The sequence below is a fragment of the Calidris pugnax genome, unplaced genomic scaffold (assembly GCF_001431845.1).
Source record: "Calidris pugnax isolate Ruff unplaced genomic scaffold, ASM143184v1 scaffold41, whole genome shotgun sequence".
In the NCBI taxonomy this organism is placed as follows: domain Eukaryota; kingdom Metazoa; phylum Chordata; class Aves; order Charadriiformes; family Scolopacidae; genus Calidris; species Calidris pugnax.
Window position 1 is genome coordinate 19,976,675 of NW_015094509.1, and position 26,910 is coordinate 20,003,584.

The 26,910-nt window shown below is 42.4% G+C and overlaps 1 long non-coding RNA gene across 1 annotated transcript; it reads right to left on the reverse strand.

Annotated features, from left to right (window-relative positions):
- Positions 1-15,201: 15,201 nt before the first annotated feature.
- LOC106902129 lies at positions 15,202-26,376 on the reverse strand. The gene is made up of 3 exons (XR_001414435.1): positions 26,196-26,376; positions 17,276-17,332; positions 15,202-15,251 (listed from the first exon to the last, which is right to left on the reverse strand). It is a non-coding gene; the product is annotated as an uncharacterized LOC106902129 (long non-coding RNA).
- Between the last annotated feature and the right edge of the window lie 534 nt (positions 26,377-26,910).

Sequence of the window (26,910 nt, forward strand, 5' to 3'; positions counted from 1 at the left end):
CACTGCAACCAGCAGACTGGCCTCACACTGACTAATGACTACATTAAAATGACTTTTACATTTTGGAGGAATAAATCCCCTGATGAGGTGATATAAGAATTTGTTTCCTCCACACGTTAGTCACAGAAACAGCTTTTGATTGCTGGGAGGAGCTCCTCATTGCGCTGTGTGCTGGCTGTGAGCTCCAAAAGGGATATTTATGAGCTTGGCTGAATAGCCTGTTTGCCTTCAGCTCCGAAGTGCAGACTGCTGTCTCCTTCCAGACTAAATTATACATTTTCTGTCAGCTATTTGTGACTGGGGAAAAGCTCTACCCAATATCTGATTCCAGGCTTCCGGGCTTTTGGTATGTGACAACCACCTCTCCCTTCCACTTTTTCATTAAGATCTCATCTCAAAGGCAAACAGATAACAACTTTTCTCATCTTTCTGATGGGGAAAGGATGATTTATAAAAATTTTCCAGACTGTATCTCTTTTAATCACTTCTGCAAGCAGGTGTAGAGACCAATCAGAGTTATATTAATTAGCAAAGTCTATGCCTTTCCTTCCTGGATGCCTCTGCCTTGGCTCCAGGTCTCCACAGCAGTAACAGGCCACCTTCATTAGGAGGAAGAGGGAAAGATCTCTAGCTGTTCTCTCTCTCCCACTGACAGAAAAGTGGCCCTGGCAGAACTCTCTCTGATGACACTGACAGGTAATTAATGGGCTAATATCAGCACCCTGCTCTTTCAGAGTTACCTGCTCACCACAACACAGAACGTTTTTCATATTGCAGCTCCTCAAAAGGGCTGTGCTTAACCTGCTGGTGTAGGAGGACACCATTACCAGCAATACCTTCCCCTTTTGCTGCATTCATGGGTGGTATTCTTCCTGCACTCTTCCCATGCAGGCAACCGCTGGCTCAGAAGCTGGAGTGAAGGGTCGGCTGGAAAGGGGGGAGGAAACTATCTCCAGTTTCCCCAACCTGCATTTTCTCTTGCTGTTCAGGCACTGAAAACATAGCAGACCTGCAGGTGCTATAAGACCTCTTCCCCAAATGTCTTTTAAGACATGTACGGAAATTTGGCATCCACTAATGGGCAAAACTGAGAGTCATTGGAGACTGGAAAATACAGGACCACATATAAAAATACATTAAAAATACAGACCAAGAACTCTTTAGTTATCTACATTGCTAGGTGGGATGGATGAACAGTACAGTTAAGTTGCCATCACCTTCCTCCAGTGGTTTCTTTTTACTCCAATTTTTTGTTGTTCTCTGCAGCTTGCTTTCAGTTAAGCCCTCATCCAGAAGAGTCTCTGTGTGCCCTTTCTCCTTGAACCTGGACAGCTGACCACCCTGGGGTATTGCATCTCAGAGGGCTACAGCCTGCCTAGTTGCCTCATTTGGAGGCCCTGCCTCTTGAACCTTCATCCTTGGTCAAAGCACCTTGCCCACATGCAACTGCATGCCCCCGCTGCAGTAAGGGACAGATTTCAGGCACAAGGACATCCAAACAGGTTTGTTGTGCTCAGAGCATGCTGGTCCATGCTGTTTAACTCTGCACTGCAACTTACATGCCAGATTTCAGAAAAATATTAGAGAAAGAACCAAATGCATGAACAAATCCACAGGCTGTTGGAATGGCGTGAGAGACAAGGATTTATTTTTTTGTTTACTTATTTGTTAGTGATGTTTCTTTTTCCTGACAGATAAGCGATAGTTAATACACTCCAAAAACAAGCACACAGTTCTAAGATACTGACACAGCATTGGCCTGTCAATACGACTGTAGAGCAAATAAATGCTGGCACCATTTGGTGCATGTGATGAACTTTTAATTAGCCATTGCAATAAAATCTCACTGAAACACTAAACAGAGAACTTTCCAAAAGCCTGTGGCCTGTTGACACCATCATTATCTTCTTGGCTCTTGGTGTATGAATAGTTTCACCCAAGATAGCAGCTCTGCCTTTCATCGACAGCTCTCCAGAGCTGGTATCCACAGTGCAGGTGGATGTGCACAGTTTGTGCGAAAGAGCTACACTATCGCAGCTTCAAAAGATTTTTTAGAGCCTTGGAACGCAACAGCAGTGAATAACATCTAGTCTAGTCAATACATTAAGCAAACAGTAATAATAAGATCAACCTGTTAATCAGAGGATTAGTAAGAGTCATGTTGTTCTGCTCAGTTCCTGCATTTCTCCTCCTTCAATATCTTTATTTGGAAATTATTTGCATGCCCCAGGCTCTGTTTTGACTGATTCCTGACGAGGTGCAGCTCATGCAGATGCCCCGTCAGCTGCTATGGCCACAAAGAGGGCTCGCTCACGGCTCTTGGAGCATGGTTGGATTTTGATGTACCAGGGCCAGGTCTTCCTGTTCTTGGCAAAAGGAACTGGAGTAGCTATTTGTGAGGAGCACTTATCTGCTGGATGTGTAAAATGTGGCAATATGGAGGCTGGGCTTCAAAGCCAGGCACTGTGATTTCCCCTCCCAGGAGCATGGTAAACCCTCAACTGAGTTGAATATCTGCCTTCTCCAGCACTGTCTATGTGATCCTGGGTCAACAACTCTCACGGGTGGTGCCCACTGCCACCACGACAAACCTTCAGAGGGTGGGGCCAACACCTGTGTTCAAGAAATAGGAATATATTAACTCCTCCAGTTGTTTGAATTTTGGATACGGAAGGTTTCTCAGCCTGAAAAGTGAAGCTGGGATGCTTTGACAGCATTTTTATTTTTATATTTTCTGTAACATCTGTGATGAGGAGAGGAAAGATGGAAAGGCTGAGCCCTTTCTGCTGACTCCACAGGGCCTTTTTGGATTGTAAAACCAAAGATTGTGCAGACAGATAAAAAGAGAAAGTTTGAGAACAACTATGATTGTAGATGAAATCCCATTAAAGCCCTCTAAAATTCCAGTGATTGGAGAGCTCCTGCAGCCCCTCGGGTCAAGTCTTAAAACACCTTTATTTCCAAGAATCTCACTTTCCCTCTAATCACCTTCAGTTTTGGGACTGAAATTTTATAGATTGGCTTTGGTGTTTCCATCTTCGTTAGTGGTCTGAGAAGTCAGCTGGATTTAGGGACAGGGAAGCACAGACTGAGCAGAACTTGGGGCTGCTGCATCAGGTTGGACCTCAAGCCATTGAAGCAGCTCCAGCCAGCTCCAGCCAGCAGCAGCTGGCAGAGATGGTGGTAGAGCTATGCACAAAGCTGTATGAGGGAAGTGGTCCAGGTTAAGCTCTCGCATCAATCCTTGGGGGCCTGTATCACAAACATGCTCCAGACAGTGAGACCTTGCATAGCTGAATGCCCCCCTTGTCAAAGCCATTTCTTACTACGTCGGGCAAATTATTTCCTAGCAGGTGTTAGGTTATCTGAGGTGCTCTTCCCACGGGACCCAAAAAGAGCAGTTGTACCTGTAAATCACTTGCACCTGTAGTCACTGGGATGCTGGCTGAATCCCCTGTGGCATCCAGGCATGCCGGGCATCCCCAGACACTCAACCACTTATGCCAGAGACAAAACCTTTTTTAAGTACAGGAAAAAAAAAGTCTGACATCTGCCTGAAAGGTTGTTCCACTTGGTTAGTATTCAAATATGATAATTTATTCATGGCAGGAAAATTATCTTGCTGCACACAAAACTAAACACTGACTGCTGCCATCGCTTGCATTTCAGTAGCTTCACAAAAAGTGATGGGTTTGACTCTGAATATACTCCCATCCGTTGTGTTCCCTTGCAAGGGAACTCCTCACAAGTCACTGCAAGCATCCCAAGGACCTCCCAGACAGGCTGGGGGACTAGAATCTGGGGAGAGGAATATCGATTCACTGTTTGTGTCTAGTGTTGGCAAAGCTGTAATATTTAACAAGCCCTGCTGATCGTGCCTTACTTTGTAATTGATCCCCTCTGACAGGGCTGAAGGATGAACAGAGCATGGGATACGAATCCTACCTCTTAATTAACTTTGGGTGACTCCCTGCTTTCAGACCTCTCCTCTGCATGCTTCAAGGGAACAAGGTTTTCCCTGCAGTCCCTAATTACAAAACTACAAGGTTTCTAAATGAGCTTTCACTCACTGCTAAAATTAAACATACGCCATTGCCAAGTGATTCGCTAAAACCCTGTTTCTTTTCCCTGTGCCACACGTTCCTAGTACTCCATGTAATTCCCTCTTTGGAAGAAAGAAACCTCAAAGATTCTTCTTTCATTTTAAATACTGACGAGACAAGCTCATCTTCCACCAGCAGTGAAAAGTAGACTCACACCTGGTTTAACTGGGCTCAGTGTTGCCTTTTGTGGTGCGAAGCACCCACAGCATGTTATTTACTGAGCCTGTGTTATTGAATTTCCTCAGTTATTGGCTGTAAATTAAAGGATAAAAGCAGGTGGATCACATCTCTGCACTCATTGGGACTGGGAAATATACAGCCTGCTTGGAAGTAAGCGAAAATGAATTACAGAAACTGCATTTTACAAGAAGGTTTGGCAGCACAAATCAGACCCAGACCTGGAACCCAGCTCCTGCACATCCCAACCTGCAGCAGGAGCACAGAGGAGGAGCCAGCTCCAAATTTCACAGGTGGTCCTGCTACCACCAGGTTTCAGAGCAGCTTGAGCACAACAGGAGCAGACTTACCAGCTGGAGCGAGGTGTCCTGTGGGATGTGTGATGGAGGACGGGCTCTGACACTGCTGAAGCTCCTCAGCACTGATGAGGATCAGCCTTTGACAGCACCAGCCCTCCCCTACATGATCTGGTTTCATCTCAGCTCTGTGGGTCTGATGACATTTCAATACTTTTTGCAGGTATCTATTAAACTTCTCCTAGACTATAGTTGATTCAAAACCACTGGGACTGTGTTAAATAAATGATGATCCCTGTCTCAGAAAAACAGGTAGTATTGTTTTGTCAGTGCTTTGAGGGGGCAAGGCAAATTTGTCAGTGAAAAATGTTATTTTAACCTGAGGCAGCTTGCAAGTACTTCATACCTGAGAGCTCTTTGATTGCCCTGCTTATAATTACATTAACTTGGAGCTTTCACCGACCTTTTGACTTATGAATATGCATGGCAGATCTCTTTCTTAATCCATCAAAATGCCTTTCATCCCAGGGTTGTAAGGTCTTTTACACAGGAATCCTCATGGGTTGGTTTTACTTGCCACCACATACCTCACCGAAAGGGAAGCAAAGGGAGTGTGGCTCCCAGCGACGTGTGTGTGGTTGCAAGTCATCTCCTGGGCTGCCTGTGCCTGGTGTGGGTCCTGCTCATGCCTGCTCTCCCCCGGTGAGACCCACCATCGGAGCAGAACTCCTGAAACACTGGGATGCCGGAGCATTCATGCTCAACTAATTACCAAACAGACAATATGGTTTGTGTGGTCAACTATCCCCAGCACAGCTGAAACATTAATCTGAAATGACTCTCTGCCAGCGTTCAGCCCTTGGTGTAGCAAAGCATCACACAGGGAAGCAATTCTGCTCTCGCTGAATGCAGTGGGAGTTTTGTTTCTGGTGTGTGCGGGGACTGAGATTGCCATACTTCAAACAGTCTACAGATTGAGAGCAAGTAACTTTGCTGCTGAAGGCTTTAGAAAAAAAACTCTGTTGCCTCTCATCAAATATATGTGTTTGAGATAGTTTTGTATGTGAGATGAAACTGAACACACAGCAAAGAAAGAGCCACTGTGATCAAATACTGCATGATAAAAAAGCTGCCGGTAGCTTCAAGATTTCACATTGTCAGACTTTTGTTGTGCGGGACTCAAGATGAGGACTCAAGATGAGAAAAAAAAACAACAAAACTCTCTCTCTCTCTCAAAAAAAAAAAAAGCCTCTCTAAACTCCTGCAGTTTGATTGCAGTCCTGGAGATCAATTTCCTTCATCCAGGATCACCAGGTGCAGCTCTGAAGGAGTGGGTGGCATGTAGGAGCATCACCTGGGAAGGCACCGAGGAAGGAGTGACATCAGATGCCCCATTTGCACTGCGGGGGTGGTGCAGGCTGTGAGGCAGAGCAGAAGGGGGACAATCAGCCGCTTGTGCTCACCCCACCGCCCCCCATTGCAGCACCTGATGTGAGGACCTCGCCAGCCCAAACTTCCTAGCAGATCTGCAGATGTTTCTCCAAGTCTGGATATGAGCAACCCTATTGCTGCCCTTACAGGACATATTGAGATGGGGTAAGTGATACCACGAAGCATTTCCAGCAGTCAGTGTCTGCCGTATTGAACCCACCTAATCAAGAGCATTTAAACGCTGAAAAAAAAGAGCATACACCACACACCAGGGCGATTCGAAGTGACAGCAGGGAGAGATCTCCTGAGTTCTGATTGCTTTGCAGCAGGGACCCAGAGCAAACTGTTTCAACAGACCTAGCAATCAAATCATCATGGTTATGAAATAGTGCTGGATTAGCAACTAGAGAGCTCGGCAGAGCCAGGCTGGGCAATAGACAAACCTACTGTCTTCCTTTTTTGCTGATTTCAGTCCTCTTATTGCAGAAGCTGGTAAGAAGTCAAATGAAATAATTTCTCAGTTGTGGCAAACAAATGAGTAACATTTCTGTTTGAAATTGGGTAAAAATGGAGAATATGACCAAATGAACATGCTGTAGAAGATCCTAGTACATCACTTGTGATTTTCAACCATGTCATTTTCACTATGTTTTTATTGGGATGTCCATTTTTACCCATAATCTGTGCTGTGCTTTCACTGATCACCTCTTATTGTTGACTGAAATAGAGCAGACTCATCCCAGAAGTCTCTCATCTCCTTGTAACTCCCTGGAAGTTTATATATTGGCTTGCCATAACCCAACTGGTAAAGCATAAAGTGACCTGTTTCATTAAAGGGCAAAAATTAAGTCACCCACCCAGAGTATTACCATCTGTTCTTTTTTCTGTGTTTTCTGTTTGCAAAACAAGCAATTAATAGTTACATGCAGTTATATTTTTTAAGTAAGTCCTTTAGCAGGAGAGCTGTTACGCGAGTGTAGTTACCATGCTGCAGGGACTCTAAATCCACCTGGGCTAATGAGGAAGGTGGTGATGCAAATGCATCACTCTCTACACTGCAGGCAAACTGCAGCAATGACCTCAGTCATTATGGTATCCTATAGCAAATCCCTACGTAAACATTTCTTTAAAAATTAAAGAATATAAAAATTATTATGTTGGGACAAGGTACATAAATTAAGACACTATCTATTTTTAGACCAACCAGCACAAAAGGGAAAATTAGGCAAGTTTTTGGCCACACAATAATTTCTTCAGATATGCAATAGAAGCAGGAAGCTTCACAGGCACGTAACAGCAGAGAAAAGTTGTCACAGTTTGATGAGTTTTGTATCAGACCATCTCGGAAGGAAACGTGGTTGGTACCTCTCCAGCGGAGAGATATTAATAGGATGGAGAGAAAGGTGCTGAGGCAGATATCGCCTGAGGAAAGAGAAGGCAAGATAGCGCAGAAATGTGGAGCACAGAGAGGTTATCAGGGAATATAGCAATATTGCTACAGGGCCACTGATTTTTGGTACTCAATAAGAATATGAATTTTAATTCCCAGTCTCATATTTGGCAGCAGTTTTGTAAGTTTCCTTAATTTGGTTTTTGAGAGAATAACTAGGAAGAGTTTGAATTTTAGGAAGATTTTTAAAACTCTCTGCAGCAGTATACCTTAGCAGGAATGTGTGTCTGTGGATGCAGTATAATTTGCTACTGCTTGAATATCATGTATATTCAAATAATATCTTCCCATAACCTATCACATCGTCTTCAGAGAAGTCTTCCATCCACTCTGAAGAACTGAAAAGAATGTAGCCAGGGCAGTGGGTTGTGCTCAGTGCCCCTGTGTGGCTACTGGGAATGGAAGTGGCTGCTTTAACCTTGGTGGAACCAGATCAAAAAATATATCAAGTCTGTACATTACACTCTACTTGCAAAAGAATTTCAGCATTTGTTAGGTTGAGAAAAGTAATTGCCAATATGCTGCCTGCCTGGGGCAGGCATAGGGAAGGGAGATAGGAGGTCTGGGTGGCCAGTAATTTCAGGGACCATACTTGCTTTATAAAAATTCAGTATTTGCAAACTAATTTTTAGAGAGAAGTTGAAATTTGATTCTCTCTTTTGGAGAATATGAGATATCTGTTTATTTTTCTTCAAATTGTGATATCATTTCTGCATTTTGATGGCTGTTCTAATACAGAAGTTTCTAGGACTCTTGCCTGCAGTTCAAGGTATTGCTGTTCTTCAAGTAATCAGCAGGAAAATCATTGCAGAGACTTCAGAAATCAAGTATGCTCTTACAATCTGCTAATTACTACTATTAAAGCTAACTAGCTGAGGAATTAAATTGTGCTGCAAATAGTTGTTTGATTGAAAAAATTCCCATTTCATCATTAAACCAGCCCAGAAACTGGATGCTGGTTCCATGAATGGCAGCAGAGAGAGTAGATCCTGTTCAGAAAGGCTAACAGGATCAGAACAGCCTTCTCCACCTGAAAGCATCAGCAGGATGCAGATGAAGACGAAGGAACCTTGTATAGCACTACAGCAACAAAAGCAGCTGATCAGTGACCCTGGCAGACTGACATCAAATAGATGGCAAAGGCTTGTACTTTGTCTCAGTTTGCAAATTTGAAGAGAGTGTTTAAAGTTATCAGAGATAAAGGACTGAGATAGGTCTATATTAATTCTTAAAGAGACACCCACACTTGCATCGCTTTTTCATTTAGTTTTCAGGGGGAAAAAAAGCTTCATGTGAGATGTTAAAGGCATCTTGTGAGATTTCCACGTACTGTGAAAAGTAGCAATATAAGAAACTTCTCAAACACCTGGTCAAACTTTATTTATTTCAGGAGACATTAGGGGCTGAGCTCAATTCCCTGAATGCAGAATCTTTCTGTTCAATACCCACAAAACATGAATGTCTCCTTTGGGTATGTACAACCAGAGACTTTGAGTTTTTTAAAGTAGCTCCTCCAGTTTGGATTGGATGATTGAAAATAGCAAAAACTGCAGTCTTCCCAAACCTAATCCTTCCAGTCCCAGTCAGCAATGGAGCCAAAAGAAGAGGTGGAAACCCAAACTTTGTCACTGCTTCAGCTGAAAGTTTTTCTAAACCTCAGGTCCAGGGAGATTTCCCAGGCTGGGAAATTTCAGCTCAAAGAATTGCATTTGAGCAAAATTACAAGTGATGGGAAACATGCTCATAAGGCAAACTGTAGGGCTGGAAGGATCCTGCCTTCAGAACAGGCAAGTAGATTATTCCTCATCCATTCATCTCCCAGAAAGTGTTTTATGCTTTCCAATCTGTACCTTCTTCCATGTTTCTTTGATTACTTCTTATCCTGCCCATCATGGGATGGAAATGGGGATTAGTCCTTTCTCCCTTGCAGGAACCTGATGTGTATTTCAAGACCTTTTTAATGTTTCTTCATCACTGCCTCTGAACAGACCCCAGTGCTCCAGCTGAGACCTCATCTGGGCTGAACAGGGCAGCAGGGAAACCTCAGGGGCCTTGAAGGCTAATTGCAAAAGTCACCTTAATAATTTCCCTGTTCTGAGCAGCTAAGCTGTATTGCTTGGGAAAAGATGGGGGAATCAGGCAAATCCAGTCATTTACACTGTTGTCTGTGTTTCGTAGGTGTGTACAGCAGCCAGCCCAGAATGAAAATAGTCAAAGAAAACTGTTTATTTTCCACATCATTAATCTCAGTGGATCAATAAAGCTGTTCTTAAAACTTTTCAGTTAAAAGGTTCTTGGGGAGCATAAGAGCATAAAGACAGATGTGCACAACACATTGAATTGTGGAAGATGCCTTATCAAGGTACTTCTAAATCTTTTTTACTCCGTTGTATCCTTATATGCAGAGTAACCTTATGAACTATTATATGCAGAATCTCACCAGAAGAGATAGCAAGAAAAAAGCTCCTGTAAAGATTCAGAGAGAACATGCCATGTAAGGGGCAGATATGTGGCTTATTTGCATGCCATCTAAATTCTGTGTCTTATCCTGACCTCAGAGCAGATCACAATCATTAAGTGAACTTTGTAGATCAGGCACAAAATGTACCACATAACAGTATCCCCCAGAGACTGTCTCCAATGCAAACTCAGACTCCCACTTCTGTTAATAGTGGATTACTTGTGACAGGCTGGGCAGAAGATTGATTATTGTAATAAATTATTTCATGATCCCTCTTCTGCTGCAATAAAAAGCAGTGATTCAGCTATCCAAAGAAGGGTGAATGGAAAGAAATGAAGGACTTAGTTAAGAGTAATTCTAGATCAGAAATTGGTCGATGAAAGATTGTTGAATTCATTTAAAATTCCACTCAGTTATTTTTATTTCTGTAATGTAGCTCCATCCACAGTAAATCAGCTATGAAGTCAGTAAAGATTACATCAGTATTCCACAGTGTAGGGTTGTACCTCAACTCACCACAGCCATTGACACTTTTTCAAACAGTCTATTTCTAGTCTATTTAATGTATTCCTTTGTTAAATTGGATTAATATTTTCCCATGTTTTCTACAGAGTACTGCAGTTTCTTTATGCGTGTCAATGCAGCATGAAAAAATTCCAGAGGCTGAAAGAGAGAAAATAAGTAAGAGAAACTGGTTTCTGCTAGTGGAAGAAATTAATGTACTGATTATAAAATGGGTGCTATGTTTTCTAGAAGGAAATCTAAAGTGGATATTAAAAGGATATAGCTACATATCAATTCAGGTTTAAAGGGTTAGACAACAAGGATTTTTAGGGAAAAAAATGGGATATTGCATCAAGCAGGTCCTGGGAATGAGCAAGAGTCTTAAAGAGGGGTTTAAGAGTCTTAAAGAGGAGTGAGCAAGGTCCATGAAGGGAGACGGCAACATGCAGCATCCCAGCCCCAGGACACAAGCTGCTTGCCCCATCTCTGAAGCTCTAGTCCTGAGCTCCACACCCAAACTCTCAGTGCGATGCATGAATCCTATTATGCAAATGCCACAAGGGACAAATAAGAGTGGTGCAGTCCCTAAGCCACAGCAGAGCATGTGACAGGGAGGAGGGGACAGGTGAAATGCACCTTTCTCTATGAGACTTTCCCTGGAGTTAACACTTCAGCCAGGGCTATCCTTTCTTATGGAAAATGGTGGAAGAAGTTGTTCGTGTCCCATCGCTCACTAAATGGAGCAATAACCCTGTGATTGCAACAGTTCAGCTGGAGAAGGCTGAGGTATAAATCCTATTACTTTTCTGTAATGGAAAATAAAATTTGAGGTTTTCCTTTTGTCCAATTTCTCAGTCCTAAAGCAATCTCTTGTTTGGTTCATAAGAACTTATTCTGTGGGATTGAATATAGCTAAAATAATGCCATTTTGTGTATGCAGACTCCATGTTGCTTCAATGAGCAGGTGATATATTACCCTGTCTCACCGTTGTTTGTGCTCTCCCCATGCCAGTAGAAAATGATGTAAATCCAGTCTGATTGCTGTTGCTGGGATACTGTAAGCAAATAAGTGCGAGACAAGGCAAAATAAAGGATGTAAATCTGCAACTAACAAGTGGCAGAGCATCACAGACGCAAAATTTCTCAGTAAAGGACCTAAGCAGTAAATAGAAATCACTTTATTTCGGATTCATCTATATCATGGCATTTAAAGATATTCAGCTGGAAGCTAACAATATTTTAAATTGAAAGGAAAACACAGCAAAAATAGGGGCTGGGATCTGAAGACTGAAAGCCCATCAAGCATGTTATAGGAATTACCCCCATCCTGTGGCTGGAGGCTTGTCCAGTGAGGTCCTGAGCAAGGAGGGATATCACCTGCACATATTTTTTTGTTATTCTGCTTTATTAGGCAATAAATTAATGTAACTCATATGACAGGATGAAGGTTTCTCAGTTATCTTTGCCTATCCAATTAAAACAATGGTGTAATTTTGTTGTATTTTAGTTGTAATGGCTGTAATTTTGGTGTATTATTGAATTTGCTTTTTCTGAAAATCGAAGCCATAACCTGAAAACATTTCCATGAAGTTTTTCTCTCCAGACAGGGGAGAAGTACATCTCCATACAGCCGTATCTCAGGTATCGGGTACCAAATCTCAAGTATCCCCAGCTGTCACAAATCCAGTGCCAAGACCTTTGCCTCTGGCTCTCTCTACCAAGGACTCTGATGGTGGCAGCCTCTTTAAGAGGCTTTTGTCAAGCTAGCCAAGAATTGGTTGTTACATAAAAATAGGAGGGGAACATAATTAATTGGATTTAGGGTATTACATCTCTCTGAGGGCGACTCCAAAAATCACAAGGTGGAATTGAATGTAATTACTGCAGACTCAGTGATGAAACTATTTTAATAATAAGAGAAGCCAGGTCATCCTGTAGCCTGTGTAGGTTTGCATCTGCACAGTGTTCCTCTGAAAGGCAAGGCAAGCAGATATGACTGGGGTTTAACCCAGGTCTTTCATTCAGAACGGGGTGAACATGCGGTCTCCAGGAAAAGGAGCAGCATTCCAGCCCTGGAAATTGATCAGGGATCATTCCGGGGTTAATTGTGCAGCTGTGATTTCCACCTACCCATCTGTCACTGGACTGAAATGCTGACTTTGAAGGCTCATTCCTAGGGTGGATCACTTCACTCACTGGGCTGTTCATTCCACAGAGCAGTGTTGTGAACCCTTGGTGACTAGCAAAAGCACTAGAGCTGCTATTTGGTGTCCAGTGCTGGAGAAGCATCAGGCCTGGAGTTGTCTGGAGCTCTCCTGTGCCCAGGGAACATGGCAGTGGACTTATACTCAGACGCAGAGGACCAAGATTATACACTAAAAAAAAAGAATGTAGCCAAGAGTCTCCCAGACTCCAGAATTTTCTCACCAATTATTTCTGGCATCATGAACCTCCTGCAAAGCTGTAAAGGCAGCCTTAGAAATAATTTCTTCAACAGCAATGAAATATGCCAAGGAATCTCTGCAACTTCCTCAAGTCATCCAGCACAACACTTTTCACATCTTATTTAGATTCCATTTCTGAGCACGTAAAGATGATTTCTCTCTCAGTAACATCCTGCGGAATACCCACAACATACCCATTTTTCACCCTTAGTTGCAGTGCCTTGCTGGAGCAAGCCCAATGATCAACACAGACTTCCTCTAAATCAAGCACATCAGGATTCACATTGCAATATGTTCCCATGGACCTAAGACAAGAGGAGAGTCCCCAGTGTAAATCTTCCTCACTGAATTGCAAATGCTTCTGGCACCTCAGGGAGTCTCATCCTGACTCCACTTGTATTTCCCTGGGGGATTGTGACCTCTGAATCTTTCACTTCACTTTAAATTTTTTTTTTCCTTAGCTTGAAGTACTTAATTAATGCCTGCAATTCTGTTAAAGCATCTAAGTGATCTGATGTCTGCAACCCACAGGGAAAAAGTCTCCCTCCATTAACTGGTTCCACTTGGAGTTTTCTAACTTGCTCTTCCTTGCTTCTAACTTTTCTCCATGGAAAATAAAATGAAGTAATAATATTTTTGCATATGAAAATCCAGAGTGATTCATAATCTTTTGTTTCCTGGAAAACAGGTGTTCAGCTACTCCTCGCTAGGACCTCTCTAGCCAGGCTTGCACTGTTTTTCTTGTTGGATTCAAGCAGGAGATGTGTGCTTAGTAGGGTTTCTTGGTAGGGTTTCCACCTCTTTTTATTTCTTGCACACAGAAGTGCTGGAATTTGATGGAGATGCCCTGATTCATCCTCCTACCTGAATTTGTTTTTCTTTTTCTCCACCATGTTGGCTGCAATAATGTCTTCATTCTTACAGCCATGAAATTAAAAAAAAAAATAATATATATATATATATATATATATGTATACATTAAAAAAATTAATTGTGAAAAGAAACCTACTTTTCTGTTTTCTGGATGTGTTTCGAGAGTGTCTCGTAGACAGCGCTGTGCAGAACGAGCCATTTTCAGGGCACAAACTTCTCCCCAGCCTCAGCCACCCTGGGACTGCTCTGTGTATTCCCGAGTGCCATCTGCTGGCACCTCCACCGTGGAGCTCTGTACGTGGAGATGAGACAAAGCTCCTCAATCTGCAACCCTCAGTGATCTGGTTGCTCCATCACTAGGTCAGAAGAAGTCCAGCTGAAGGGCACATAAAAATCACAGGAGACCAACTCTTCAAAGGTACTTAAATATGATCATGCTCAACTTTTCCCTCCTGATCATCTACTAGAAAAAGTTTTAACCTCGAACCTAAAACTTTTCTTATAGGGAGGGGGACTAGCAAGAACAGGTACCAGTAGGATGTTCTGAAGCTCTCTGTTCTAATCAAAAAAATGGTGTGAAGTTCTTACGTGCACCTTTGTGGGCCTTTAACCCTAGGTAGGCTGCAGCAGGGCACTGCCTGTGGATTTGTAAAAGCTCAGAGACAGAGAAACACAATGTCTGAGGAGTCAGGCTGAACTGTGGAAGATCTGGTGACACCTACATGGTAGCCTGCCTTGCCTAAAGGGGCAGATGGCCACCAAATATCCTTGATAATTTCAGTCTGGGTACACAGGAAAATATCACCCCATGGAAGTCTTGCATGAAGGATTCAAATCCATGAAACTCAGTGACTGGAGAGTGAGGTAACAGATGCAACTTCTTACAGTGCATCTTCTTTTTTTAGTGAACAGACACTACAAAAAAATGATAGAACAATGGGACAGAAATCAGGAGGGAAAAAAGGAAACTGTAAAACTGCAAAAAGGTGCAAGAAGAAAAGATGACTGACTTCAGTTATTATTATGGGCCTAGGTTCCATAACAATTAAGTAATTTAAAAAAAAGGTGGTCGGGTTTTAGGGCTGTTTGCTTTTTTTAACTTTCCTCTCTCTGTTTCTTCTCAGACCACCAGATAGCAGGTTTCTTCTATTCTTATTGCAATTTCTAACATCTCAGCAGCTTTATCTAGTTTCTTGATTTGGATACTTCTAGATTGGAAGGGACCTCTGGAGGTGATCTAGTCTAGCCTCTGGCTCAAAGCATGGCTAACTTCAAACACAGATTGGGATGCTCGGGACCTCGTGCAGCTGAGTTTTGGAAATCTCCAAGGACAAAGACTCTTCCATCTCTGTGGGCACCTGCTCCTGTGCTGAACAGACCAATGTGCCCCCTCCTCCCTGCTTTTTCTAGGCAGTCTCACCTCTGTACAGGGACACAGGGACCGGACCAGCACAGATGATCTCTGGGTTTTTTTCATATTCTCATCGTGTTCATTTTTCAGTGGTTACAGACCTGAATTAAGACATAGAGTTGCATGTGTAAGTAAATAAGCATTGTGAAGAAATCTCATCCTATCTTTTTTTGCTCTCAGCACTGGATATTTCTAGATAATTTGAAAGCAAGTACAGCATAATGCTTCTAAGGAAGTTCAAGAAGTATTTCAAAGGCACTGTCAAAGGGGCAGCTTGAGGGAAACATACAATTTCCATTTAAAGATTGCACAAGTAAATTGTTTAGTGCATTAGAGGACCTTACCTAGGAATATTTTCCATTGCTAATGGACTCTGCCTGTGTGCATAAACGCAGCTTTTACGATGCAGACGGCAGACAGTACATATAAAATCCATCGGTAGTCAGTTTACATCCTCCATCATAAATTTGTGCAGAAATGAGGCACAAATCAACTTCTACTGAAGTCAACCAATCTCCCCAAGGACTCCTCAGTGGGACTGGACTGAGCACCAGGGACTGGAAGGCATGTCTTTTTTTTCGGAAACCTCTTTCTGAAAACAGCCAATACAGGTATTTCAGCTACTTCCAGACTCATGGTCCATCTTTCCTTCAACCTGTGGTCAGCAGGTAAGGTCTAGAGCAGTCATCTCTGATAACAAAGGAATCCATTCAATCAACGAGCTAGCTGACATTTAGACAATAGACATGGCTTGAGGTCTGAAATTGTTCTGCTCATGCTTTTATGTAGAGCAAGCATGATCCTGTACTAAGACAGCTACGTCAGTTAACGCTGTGAGTGCTGTGAGATGAGAGAGCAGGCAGTGAGTCAGTTTGGAGCTACTGCTCCTGAGCAAGGTATATGTGACTTGGAAGAAAACGTTGGTCCACTGGGACACTCAATATATGACTATCGTACATGCTTGAATGGAAGACTTAAAAATCCTTTTCGTCTGGACTTTTTACTTCCTCTCACCAGTTTTGGTTCGTCTTTTGTTGGTTTGTTTTCTTCTTCAGCTATGAATTCAATCAGCTCAGCTTAAGAGAAGACAACAATGACATTGGAAAAACCAGAAAATGTGTTTATTCAAAAATTCTCCTGGAAATGGATATGATTTCAAGCTCAACATGGCTCAGATAAAGCTGATTCTGCCCTGCACAGACAGTCACAAGAATGCTGTGAAACTCAAACATATTCCTCCTTTACTTTTCAGTTTACTATTTTATTTTTGCTGACCTGGTCTGCAAAGCTGACATCTGTGCAAGACTTAACCCAGAGGAAATGGAGTCCTTATCATTTGAAAGACACAGACAAAAAATGAAATTATGATCAAGAATCCATCTGCCCTTTATCTTTCTCTTATGCATGTACGCAAATGAATGTCTTGATTTCTGAATGTAGTATTTGCTTTTCAATATGATTTAATCTTTCCTTGTTGATTATATCAGAACTTTTTATCTCAATAATTAATTCAGCCAAATGGGTATGATTCTTTAAACATACCCATCCTTCCACTCAATTAAAATTATGTCTGAGATGCTTTTATTTTTATCAGGAAGAAATGATAATATTTTATCTCCTCGTTTCCCCTAGTTAAATCAAAGTGGCCATTTGAGGCATGGCTAAATAGTTCCTGTGGTACTAAGACTATCAGGAGGGACTCAAATGAGATTCAAGAATAACTGCCTCAGGAAGATGTGTATCCCTGTGGCTGTACACAAAGATGGAACGACTGGAATTCATCCCAGCCAAAGACAGCCAGCTGTATTGAGGTGTCTCACAGAGTTACAAGACACTTTCCACATTGCTTACTTAGGAGATACATTTTTGGTCTTCTTTACTGAAAAATATAATGAGTGAAAAGTACTTAACTTTAAATTTATCATGCAAGATCATAAAACTGAAAATAAAGAGAAAAGGAGTAGAACATGCTCATACTACCTAGAGATCTTGGCTCTGCATAGTGCCAATCGTTCAAATGCTCTTTTCCAAAACACCCAGCACAACCAAAGACAGGTTCTGGTGAAGCAGGTGACACTGAGTAAGATTGATAATCTGTGATAATTTAGAACAGGACATTTCTTACCTGGGATTGGCAACAGGCCATGCTTGGAAAAACATGGGTTTCTTCAGAGACGTACACCTGAATATGATGGGTGGGAAAGACAGGACTTTGAGCAATCACAACAGTCTACAAAGCAATTCCTTCTCCAGTTGTTCTTTTTTCCTGTTGTTTTTCCCCCTTAATAAAGGACAGTTGGTTTTAAAAATCACTATAATGCTGAATAATGTCAGGACCACAAAAACGGTCCTTGTTATAATGCTTTCTCATCCTCTTACACAAGTTCTGGCTGACAAATGGCCTTGGCAATCAACTACTTTGTAGAACTTTTTAGTTATAGAGTTTGCTGAATCCATGACATAAGAACTACAAGTTGCACTGAAGACCAAGCAACATCAAATGGTCTCATTTGTACCTTGGAACTGAGTCTGAACACGATGTACAGTACATGGCAGCAAGTAGTCTTGATGGCGTATCAAAACTAATCTCAGTGAACACTGACATTTATCACAATGGATGAAATTCAACTCACCAAACATCAGCTTTTAAAATACAGACATCAGATGCCAAGCTAGTCATCATTAAAATAGGTGCAGTTCATCTCATCCTATCATAGACATGATGAATCATACTCTACTTCTCTCCACTGACTGAAAAGAAGAACTGGGCTGACTAGTTCAAATGGAGATGTTTGAAGTTCAGTGAATTGATTAATGTCCCAGTCTTCCATTAGAATTATTCTCTTGGGTGACCCTTTTTATATAGAGGAGGCATGTGCAAACTGTTAAGACTAAACACGTAAACTTTTAGATGCCTAAAGTCTGGAACAGATACTCCCCTACAGTCCTTATTTCCCCCTTCTGCCTCAGACACCTGTATCTCAGAAGAATGAGATGCCAACTTAAAGACATTGTTGAAGTGTTTGGAGAAACATGAAAGATACGAGCTAAAAAGTATTACAATTACTCACTTACAGATGTCACAAGGACAATTTTCTCCCCTGAGGACGGAAGGTACAGGGAGCAGACTGGGAAAGAAGGGAAGGGAGGAGGCAGAGAGGTTGAAGGTGTTTTGCCAGTGAGATCCCTCTGCACGGTGGTGAGGGAGGAGGATGCCAGTCGAGTCTTGGCCTCAGCAGAGCTTACCCTGACGGGCAGCTGTTGCTTGTGGAGGAAACGTTAGAAGGCCAGGACAGAGGTGAAGTGAGGTGATGGCTGCAGAGTCCCCATGGGACTGCCTTGCTTGGCAGTGCTCTGTTGGTTTTAGGTAGGACCCAGAAGGTACTGAAGAAGTTAATGCTCAAGTGCCCACAATATAAAATACTCTCCTTTTTGTATCCTGAGCATGCAAATATATGCACTTGCATTGCTTCCTCTAATGTAAGCACAGAACAAAATCCATTTGTATCCTATCATACTCTTCCTTGATGCTTCACATCCATATTTTCTATCAGCTGGAGTAAAGCTCTTCAAATTCACTTAACCAAATCTGTCCCTTGCTTAGGTGCATTGGTTTACACCACAGAAAAAGCAGTAAGAAGTTCATTAGCATAAAAGGAAATACAGGGAAAATGCTCATCCCCTGAATGTGCACATAAGGTCATTACTGACATGACTTTTTAAGACGGATGATTTCTTTTTAAATGCAGAAACGCAGAAGGTGATTCCACATTTTACATCTTTAGAAACTTGCAAAATGAACACATTCCGTGGAAAAAACCCAAAGAAATGGCAAGAAACTTCAGGAGAAAAACAAGGAGAGCAGGATAGATCTGCAGCAGAAGTCAGGGGAAATCAGTCACCTGAATACCAGAGTATACCAGAGTGCGCTACTGAAGACCAAAGGATTTGGGGGGACCTTATCTATGCCTCAGCTCTTTATGGGCTGATATACTTCTGCCAACACCCGTCTCAGCAGAGTGAGAAAAGACTAGACTTCCTGTTCTCCCAGCAATATGCTGTAATGTACTCTGCGAAGTACAGCTCTTGCAATCCTTACGACTGCTAGGAAGCGAAATGGGTAGTGCTCAGGCATCCCTGAAGATACAGAGATGCCAAAAAAAAAAAAGTCCAGAAAAGACACTTGCTTCAGATGGTGCTGCCCCAAGGGCAGGAGTCTGTTGCTAGACATAATCGTCCCACTAGGTGCTGCTCTACCTGGGACTGCCCAGAAAAAAGTCAGGCACTACTAGTTCTAGCAAATCAATGAGATTGTCAAACACTGTAGTTGAACATAAACCAACATCCACACATGGGGCAAAGGATTACAGTTACTGGGCAGTACTGAGTCTACACTGGCCAAGCTCTCTTAGGATAAACCACTTCTTTGATGGGATTCATGTGATCAAGAGAAGAGTCTGTTAGAGGCATTCATCTGACATGCCTTAATAATGGTTACAATTAGGCATACCAGTGTCCATTATCTCACTCTAAAGTTTACATCTAAAATACACCATATAAAACAGACTTAAACTGGCCTACTTTTTCTTTCCATTGATGGTGGCAGGAGCCTACGATGAGAAGCTCAGATGGAGATACATGCACTACAGCCACGTAGTATGCTGAAACTTAGTTATGATGTACTTTTCCCTATCCAAACTTAGGTATGATGTACCTTTCCCTATCTAACCACAGCAGAGGTAATTTTGGCACAACTCTATGCCCAGTCTATTTAAAAAGAATAATCTGCAAAAGCATATACTTTGATGACTTGGTTATTGGTTTGCATGTGGCATATAATCGATGAAAATGCTTTGTTCTTTTTGCAATGCTTTGTTCTTTTTTTTTTTTATTTTGTTGCACTGCCAGTAAATTCCTGTACTGAGAGTGCATCAAGGCTGTTTGCTAAGAGCCCCTTGGGAATGACTGATAGATTGCTCTGGCTGTTGTTTGTTTCCTTCTGCCTATTCCCATTTCTGACATAATCTGGTTAGTTTAGGAGTAGATCCCTTCCTCCATTGCCAGAGGCAACAGCCCGTAAGCATTAACAGGGATGCAGTTTCAGAGCCCTGGAGAAACTGGGGAAAAAAAAGGTCATCTTTGACAGACAGTAAATCACATTTGTAAGAGTGTCTGGCCTCTAAGTAACCTCTCAAACCGTAGGAGCGAAGAGAATACCAATAGACTAATTGGAGGAGAGGCAATAGTTCATATTAAGCATTATCTTAGTTTACCCATGAAGGGGATTCTCAATGGGAGGACAAGAGATTTCCTTTCCTGGCTTCTTCTGAATCTCAAGAAACAAAAAGGCTGGATGAAGACGGTGATATCCTCCACCTTAGCATTTCAAATGAAAATCTGCTGCAGCCACCTGCTTGTCTCCAGGACTTTCTGTTTTGCCTGACAACTTCTATTTTTAAACCAGCTGAATTCCTCTCTGTAAGGAATTACCACAGCTACTGTCACTGCCCAAGTTCTACCGTGCTCTGGGCTCTGGATTACATTTCCTCATACTTTGTGCTCTTGTTGCTATTTTATGACTTTGATGGGGTGTTTCTCCGGTTCCTTCACAACACATGCTGCGTGGAAGTGACTGGCATAAGTGAACGAAAGACAGAAATGTGTCCCAATCCTTTCTGCATGTCTCCAGGCTACAGAGCACACTGAATTTTGCTGCTTGCTATTTTTACTTTTTTTTCTCCACTTCTTACCTCTGTCCTTATTTTAAATATGATTTTTCATATTTGATTACCGTGGTTTGTAATTGGTCTTGATTTAATAGTGGAAAAAACACATATGTTGAGTGTGTTACCTTGCAAGTTTTGGTAGCTTTTGCAGTGATTTAAACCTCAAGCAATACTCCCCTAATAGACTGGAAAAAGCTCATTTGAGTATTATCTCTCATTCATTTACATGACACTAGGCTGTGTGTGCCACATGCAAGACACAGGATCTCATGGTGTTATGTGTTAATGAATAAATGCAAGTATTTTTAGCATCTGACAACAATTGATTTCTTTCTCATCTGAATTTTTTTAGTAATTTTCTTTTTCTCTAACTACTATGCATGAATATATGTTTTTCCTCTGAATGATTGAGGGGGGCATGCAGCCAGCACAGGTCACAGCACAGGACCATGCCCTGTTGCAGATCTCAGTCATGTTCTGCATCACAGAAAATACAGCACATCACAGCACACAAAATAGTTCACGGAGCTTAATGAGATTTGGAAGGGCTGTATATAATTTCCCACTTTAAGTGTATGTATTTCCCATGAAACACTACCTGGTTTCAATCTAATTCCTTTCTAATGCATCCTTCACAAGCACACATTTGTGGCCCAGTTTTCAGAATCAGGCCCCCCTACCACTGATTGATTCTATGGTTTTATAAACATGATGTGAGCCAATAGTTTTGGAAATCCAGGTCAAAACCTGAGTGTAGATGGGTCAGGACCAAAACTTCAGCTCTGAACAGAGGCATGAGCGTGCCTGCTTATAGCCTGTGCTCAGCTTTATTTATCTCCAGGTGGTAAATTCATACAGGCAGGGGTTTTGTTTAGGTTTTTTTGTCCAGAGCTTCATGCAGCCTAATCCTGGTGTTTAAGAGAAGCAGTAAGTGTTGCAAGGAAGTTTTTCACATGGGTTCAGGTCAAACCAAGACCTAATCCTTCATTTCCCCAAACTCTGTGGTTTCTTTATCCTTATCCTTATGTCTGATTACATGCCTACCTATAATCTGTAACAAAGAACAGAAGGAAATTAGTGTTCACAACAGCATTCTAATCCTTTTCAGTCCCTCATTATTGCTCAGTCCCTGTTTAAAGGAAAATTTCCTCCACCCTCCCAATAGCTTAGCCTTCTAAACAGGCATTAATGAGGGAAAAAGGATTCTTTTTTACAAAACTTGTCCTGCACCATTTTGTACCCTTAGATATAGAAGCCTACCACCCTGTGAAAAAGCAAAAATAAACCTACAGACAGGAATTTAACTGGTAATAGTACCTTCTGTCCTGACCCAACACTGAGATCATAAAATTATAGGATAATTTAGGTTGGAAAAGATCTTTAAGATCATCAAGCCCAACCATCAACCTAACACTGACAAAACCACCACTAAACCATGTCCCTCAGTACCACATCTACACCAGCCCAGGGGTGGTGACTCACTGGCACTTCCACTTCCCTGGGCAGCCTATTCCAGTGCTTGACAACCCTTTTGATGAAGAAATCTTTCTCAATATCCAATCTAAGTCTCCCCTGGTGCAACTTGAGACCATTTCCTCTTGTCCTATTGCTTGTTACATGGGAGAAGAGACCAAACCCTCCCTGGCTACAACCTCCTTTCAGGTAGTTGTAGAGAGCAATAAGGTCTCCCCTCTGCCTCCCCTTCTCCAGGCTAAACAATCCCATTTTCCTCAGCAGCTCCTTTTAAAATTTGTGCTCTGGACTCCTCACCAACTTCATTGCCCTTCTCTGGACACGTTCCAGACCTCAATGTCTTTCTTGTAGTGAGGGGCCCAGTATTTAAGGTGTGGCCTCACCAGTGCCATGTACAGGGGGATGATCACTTCCCTAATCCTGCTAGACACACTATCCCTGATACAGGCCATGATGCTGTTGGCCTTCTTGGCCACCTGAGCACACTGCTGGCTCATATTCACCCGGTTGTCAACCAAAACTCCCATCATCCACATGCCTTGATCCCACACTCCTGCAGGATCCAGTTGCTGATGTAGGTCCACTGCCACCCTGTGACACTGGTAATTTCAGCCCCAAACTGCTCAGATCTTGCAAAAGTAAAATGAGGCACCAAGTTCCCTGTGCTCAGCACGTGGGCACTGCTCAGTGTCCTGGAGCATGGCCCAGAGAGCTAATAATAAAAGCTAACAAATGTAGCAGAACTAGGCAGCAGCTGCACAGGGGGTGGTAAAGACCCTCTTGATCTCATGCAGGCTCTTTGGTTTTGCTTCAACAGTGGCCTTTACTCAATGGCCTTTATACCATTTAAACAGTACTGCTTTAATAGTCCTTCAGAGGGGACTTAATTGACAGCTGTTCAACCCATCCCATCCTCTGAGAGATGGTTTATGTTTTGCATATTAAAGACTTAATGCATCTTGGGAAAAGATATAATGCAGCCAATTTACATACAAAGGTCTTGGCTTTACAAAGGCATTGGGCATCCTTGTCTTCACAGCAGGCCAAACCCAGCCTCAGAGCCAATACAGCTCCAACTGGGGCAGCCCAGAGCAGATCACTTGTTTTTACTGTATAATCATTTAATTTGGGTTTTCTTAGTCTGGTTTTCTTAGCTAATGAGTGAGAGAAACAACCCAGCCTCTGCAACTGGCCTTTTGCCTCCTCATAGGCTTTTTTGGAGGCTGCAACATGTCAGCCGTGTAATTCCCTTGGGTCTTAGGGTGCAGAAGGACATCCCCCTTGGCACTCCACCTCTCTGCACTGCTCCCAGGCAGAGGGCTCGAAGTGCTCTTGGGCTGCCAGCGGGCAGCTCACCGTGCCAGCAAGGGCCTGCGGGCAGTATCAAATGCTTTCCCAAGACATGTGGAGGTCATGTCCCTCCTGGCTCACAGTAAGGCCAGGGTTGTGCAATGTGCTGGGAGATAGTTCAAGGACACGCAGACATATGCTGCTTTCTGCTTGCACAGCACAGAGAGGAATGGATGGAGCGAATCCTATGGGAGTGACAGGAGGGACACAAATACAGTCAGGAATGGTCTGTGGTACTCTGTCTTAGCTCCTTTTCTGCCCTGGCAGGTGGAACCTCCTTAAGCCTGCACACTGGGACCCCCTGCGAATCATACTGCCCAGGTGAGGAAGGGGCTGGTGTTTGCCAGCTTTCACAGTCCCAGTGCCAGGCAGGGTGGCCTGAGGGCAAGCAGGATGTGACAATCCTCTCTTTATAATTATTTGATAATAATTTCCCCAAATCTTTTAAGTAGCTGTCTCTTCTGTACAGAGATTGTAAGCAATGCTAATTTACCACTGCGTGTCCAGACTCTGTGAATTCTCCTGACCTAATTTAAAAACCTAAGACCCCAGCGCATAGTCCATTTACTTGCCACTTTATTCCTTTCATGAACGCTGGGGTAGCATGAAGCAGTTGTTTGAAATAATACAAGTGAAATAGCTCTACCTCTTACAGGAAGAGGAGGACATAACATACAGCAAGAAAGAGAGCAAAGACAGTATTTCATCCACATGTTGAGGAAGGCTTATTTTTTTAAGCATAGCATCTTTCATATTTCAGAAAGTTCTGGAGATTCAAACAAAAGATGAATGGAAGAAGATGGTCTTCAGCTGATTTAGAGAAGGACACTTGATTCAGGAGCTAGAGAGTGTGGGGCAGCACAATACTGGTCATGTCTGGCAATGAATTATACCAAACACCTGGGGGTTAGCAACACACAGGAGGACAGACCCAAAGGACAGCTGGCTTGAACCATAAGGTGAGACTCATCACTAATTGATTGGAACTCTTACAAAGGAAAAAAAGAAAATGGTGTAGATACATCCTGCAAGTCTTAGGAGCTTATTGGCAGTAGCAGGGGAAAATGCAGAAATGACAAGCCACATTCATGCGTACCCGTGAGCGTGACCCTGCACCACCAGAGGTAATAGGTCCTTTTATTCACATTCAGCGATTGCAAGATCAGGCCTCACCTGCAGAAGAAAACACGTGGCCTGTGCATCTGACTGCATTGGCTGTGCAGTTAAATCAGGGCTATGTTGCGTATGCGTTTCCAAAAGTAAAATTAATGTGCATAATCTGCAAGAAGAGTCCAACTTAAAAAAAGCTCTTTAAGTCCTTGAGTAATTGAATTCAGTTTCAGAGCATGATTACTACTAAATTACTTTTATCCTCTAGGCACTTTTCAACCTAATAAACAGTGCTGCAGTGAATCAGCATGAACTTGTGGTAATAGTTTTACAGACTTAACTCTAACAATTTGAAGGGTGTGGGAGTTCTGGTGGGCACCTGTGTTCAACTCTCCAGTCTTTGGACAGGTCTTCAAAAGTCACCCAATCTTTTGTTGGTTTTGGATCAGCAGACCAGCTGATCCAAAATGAAGTGGATACTCCTAAGAAAATGAAGATTCAGGTATATAGTGTGTTAAGGAGCATTAACTGGGTAGTACAGCCAGGATTCACCTGATGAAATACTGTCTTCTAAGTTCCCCATGTCTCCACCTGAACTGCATCATCTAGACACCCATTGGAGTCAGCAGAGTAAACTAGGCAGATTTAATATGCAGTTTTACAGTGGTGTTTAAATAGTCAGGATGGCTTAGTCCCTACATGTCCTTATCTTCATTGACTATCAAGAGAGATTGATATGTGAGGATGTTCTGTAGGTGGACAAAGTTCAATGATTTTGACAAACATTAGTAAATTTGGCTATTAATAACTGTCTATGGGCAAGATACTAGCTCTTACCAGTCAGAAAGTAATGTGACAAACTTTTTGATCTGGTGCTTAAAGTTGGTCTGTATTGCCTTTCACTGAATTTTGACCTACTACCTCCTATTTGGGTCATTATGCCTTATTGTAGTAATTTGGACTACTAATTTGAACGTACTACAGTTCAGCAGACCAGAGGTGACTTATTCCATCTCTGTTGTTTAGTAACTGAGCCAGACAGCAGTTCAAAAGCTACAGCCATTTGAACATGTGGTAATTTTTTTCCATGTCTATTGGCAGAAATTTTTTACTCTAAAAACTCTAAAATCTACAAGGAACATAGATTTCTAGAGACTTACAGTCTTTTTTCCCACCTCATCATTGCAAGCCTATTACCAATTATACAACTTAACATAAAAGACCCAGTTAAGAATCCACTTCTAGCACAGGTTTTGATTGATTGCACTGCCAGGTGGAGCCTTAGGGGCTTGGTCAGAGACAAATACACATATTTGAAAAAACACATGCTGTTCCTGACCTTGCAAGATGTGAAGGAGGCACAGGACCATGAGCTTGAAAACATACCTGAATAATGAGATGAGGATTCATTTCCTGATGAGAATATGCCTTCAACTTGTTCTTCCATGCTACAGATCAGCAGAAGGAGGTTAGGGAGGGATTTTATGGCATTAGTAAACCAATGATCAATGAGCAGCAACAGCTGTGTGGTATAACACATACTGTAATCTGTGTGTGGTCTAAACCAGACTGCTAAATACACAGGTAAGTAAATGTGGTTTCAGCACTGGCTGAAGCGATTTCCTCACGTTTGCAGTCTGCAGCACTGACCCAGCAAGAACAAAATAAGACAGTATTTACAATGCACTCTCCATGGAGTGCTGTCTTTTCATTCTGTTTGCATGGGACCTAATGCCTGTCACATGCCACACTGCTCCATGCCCAAAATTAGGCACCACAGTCATGCAGTCACCCAGTCCAAACTGGGGAAGATATGCAGGTATTTCTTGCCTTTTCCACTCTCAAGTGCTGGAGCAGGGCCAAACATGCAATAGCTCAAGAGGACTTCCTGCTCACACAGCTATGTTCAACATTCCAAAAAATAGACCAGAGTTGAGAATCAGAAACAGGAGGTGTGACCTTACCTCTGAATCAGATGGTCTCTGATTTGAGGGGAACCATTCTGTGGCAAAGCACTTGTTTGTGTACTAGGTGGTCCCGCCCTTACACCAGAGGTGGGAATGAGGCAAAAGAGTCATGAATGCCCATTATCTCCTTCTTC